The following is a 3407-nucleotide window of genomic DNA, read 5'->3' as shown; positions in this document are numbered from 1 at the left end:
CCCCGGGTGCGCGGGGCGGGGGGGAGCTGGGGAGCGGCCGGGGCTTCACCCAAGGCCCGGTGGCTGCGGGGTGGTGGCCTCGGCCGGTTCAGAGCTGCCCGTGGCGAGTCCCTGGGCTCTGGGGGTCCCCCTGGGCTCAGCCCTGTGCCTCGGGGCAAGGGCAGTGCCAGGCTTGTGCCCTGCTGCGGCAGCCGGGGCGTCCCTACTGCACCCCCCTAAAAGAGGCAGGATCTTTGTTGATCCTTTACTTTGCTCGGGGATTAGCGGGTCCTTTTTGATCTCAATGTGGGATGGTGTTCCAGCCTCCTGGCATGTTTTACCCACCACCTGTCTTGGGACTAACCTGTTCCTCTGCCTGTCCTTGTCTGTACAGCCGAGGCGTTTCCCAAGCACCCTGCGGTTTTGTACGGGCTGGTGTGGATGATGAGAGACTTCTGCAGCCTCTGATCCGTATTTTCTGTTCTCTTTTCCTAGGGACCGGCTGCCTGGTGAAAGCAGTGGAGACGGCAGCCCAGCGCGAGGCGTTCATCGTAGGAAAGCCCAACCGGTACATGTTCGATTGCGTGGCAAGCGAGTTTGACATCGATCCCGCTCGTACCATCATGGTGGGAGACCGTCTGGAGACAGACATCCTCCTGGGCAATAGCTGCGGCCTCACCACCCTGCTGACGCTCACCGGGGTCACCACGCTGGATGAAGTAAAGGGCCACCAGGAGAGCGACTGTCCAGCCAGGCAGAGCCTGGTTCCCGATTACTATGTCGATAGCATAGCTGACCTTCTCCCAGCACTGGGGGAATAATTAGCAAAATGCTCGCAGCCTCTGCAGCGGCATCCCCAGGAAGGCCCCTGTTAATCACCTTGTGACAGTGATGTCCTCGCTAGGATAGCACCTGGAGTTAGCAACCCTTCGCTTTTTGTCCTTTCTGTCCTCTCAATATCATGTTGTTTACATCTCAGTCTTTAAATGCACTTTGGAACAAAGAGGGCATTACAGTGTCTGCCACGTCTTGTGGGCTCGGGGCTTTTTTCTTTTAAATTATAAGTAACACATCTATCCAAGTGTTTGTGATATGGGATGTCGTGGTGTCCTCTAGACTGAGCTGAGGGAAGTAGAGCTGGCTGATCTGAGGAAGAGAACCCAACAACCTGCAGCGTGTCCTCGCCTGGACAGGCCGTGGCTCAGTCTGGTTTATTCAGGGAAATGACTCTTGGAGTATGCAGTAACTTAGCGGCCATGTTTGGCAACGCTTGTGGTGGCTGGCAGAATTAGCTTTTGGCCTTAGATTGCTTTTTTTTTTTTTCCTTTTTTCTTGGGGTCCTGTTTAGCAGTACAGCCTGCTGCAAGCACAACGTCAGCTCACAGAAACTGAAATCTGTCTCCTTTGGCCATTGCAAATTGCACTTGTGATGCAGATTAGGACGATTCCGCTCACAGAACGCAATCGGTGTCTTCCCTATACAGCGTTTGTCCCAGCGGTGGATCTATATGTAACATCTGTGTACATACAAGAGCTACCCTCATCCTAAATATATATCAGAATATATTTAAAATATAAACTTAAGTAGAGTATATGATAATATATCTTGTTTCCCAGAAGGGAGGATAAGAGGAATGTACTTCACTGGTCACAGTAGGTTTAATTCTCAGCTTTTGCATTTGATAATGCAGAAAGTCTGTAACCGCGTGGGACTGTCCTTCACTGCTGCTGCTTCCCAGAAACAACCGGGTTGGTACCAAGTTGGTTCTTGTACTTCCCTCCGCATCAAAATAGCCGCTCGCCTTGCCTTTAGCTGCAGAATCTGAATTAACGCCCAGTCCTCGGGGGATGGATGTAGTACACGGTACAGCTTTCCACCAAAATAAGCCTGTGAGCGTGCTGGCCGCAGGTGACGATGGCATGCACTTCCTTTAAGCACCTGAGCTCAGCGTCTTCCACCTGTGTACCAGCACTGGGGGCCTGGCACCAGTTGCTCGTCCGAAGAGGAGTGCTTGCTTACTCGGGTAATGATCTCATTTTGACCTTTAGGTGGGTTTGGGTGATGCGCGCCTCAGGCTGCGGGGTAGATTTTTATGCTGGCTGAATCGAAAGCCACAGCTGAAAGCTTTTGCGTTACAGAATTCAGTGACAAATTAGATATGCAAATAACGTGCTTTTATTCCATAGATTCCACTATCGGCAGTTAAATTTAAACACTGGCCTTCCTTCACCTCCCACTGTTCAGCTGAACAGCTCTAGCAGTGTCTCGATGCCGTTCCCATCCACTCCGACACTCCAAATGAGTAGAGCTGCCGCTGTATTTGCACAGCAATAACCACACAGTTCGTGTTGTCTTCCGGTGTTAGCAGAATATTAGCTGGAGTTCATATAGGGGCGTTCATCTGTAGCTCAGGAGTTGCGTAAGGAAGCATGGATAATCCCTTCCCTGTTCCTGTCTCCAGCTAGAAGGCTGTGGCTGTGTAAAGTCACAGAGAAATGCTTACAGGTAGAACTTCCACTTTGTCTGGGTAACGTGGAAATGGGCATTAGGGCTTTACTGCTGGTAGGGTGCGACTTAATGCTGTGTTCTTTGATTCAGTCCCTGTGTCTTGGTGCTTATCGTTTCTGAATATGTCAAGTAAAGCAGTAAATGCCCGGAGAGGCCTCCAGCCTCATTGAAGCAGCACGCTGTCCCTGCCGAGTACTGTTCGCTATACAAAGGAACCATTACCTCGATTCACGTATGCTGAAATGTGCTGGTGAAGGTGTCAATCACATTTCAAAACTCTGTATCAACTTCCAAACGGTTTTTAAGCCTCTACTTGAATTCACATTAAACTTGCAAGCCTGCTTTCCCCTGACGTTGTTGTATTTTGTACTCCTTTCTCTGTGAGCTTTGGTGCAGCAGTGTGGAAATCCTGGGTGTTAGGGATGCGGTTTGTGTTCATCATCTTTGCTCCTTACATGCAGTAGCAGGGAAAAAAAATCCAAACCCGGGAGCATATTCCTCTGGTTCAGGTGCCCAGAGCTGTGCAGGGCACTTGCCGTGGGCTGGGATTTGCTTTTTTTCTGTAAGAGTACAGCACGGAGCAGACTGCAATCATCCTTTCGCAAACGGTGTTTTACACAGGGTTTTGCTTCCTTCCTGTGCCTTAGATTAGGCAGGGCATAAGCTTCTTAATTAATGAATTCTTCTAATGTGTGGCTGTTAAAATCTGTATGTGGAGAACACCCTGTCTGAGTGTTGCAGCTTTGTTTTCCAAATTTTGTGTGCCAAGCTCCGCCGCAGCAGAAGCCGGGGAGCAGGCTACGCCACGGGGAGTGCTGCCTGCGCTCTGTAACGCCTGGGCAGACAGAAGCAGAACTGGTGGTTCGACTGTACCAACACCGTTCCTGTTTCCATCAGAGCTGCAGCACAGGCCACTGCA

The sequence above is a fragment of the Egretta garzetta genome, unplaced genomic scaffold (genome assembly GCF_000687185.1).
Source record: "Egretta garzetta isolate BGI_Z169 unplaced genomic scaffold, ASM68718v1 scaffold71, whole genome shotgun sequence".
In the NCBI taxonomy this organism is placed as follows: domain Eukaryota; kingdom Metazoa; phylum Chordata; class Aves; order Pelecaniformes; family Ardeidae; genus Egretta; species Egretta garzetta.
The sequence above is the reverse complement of the archived record's forward strand: the minus strand, read 5'-3'. Positions refer to the sequence as shown.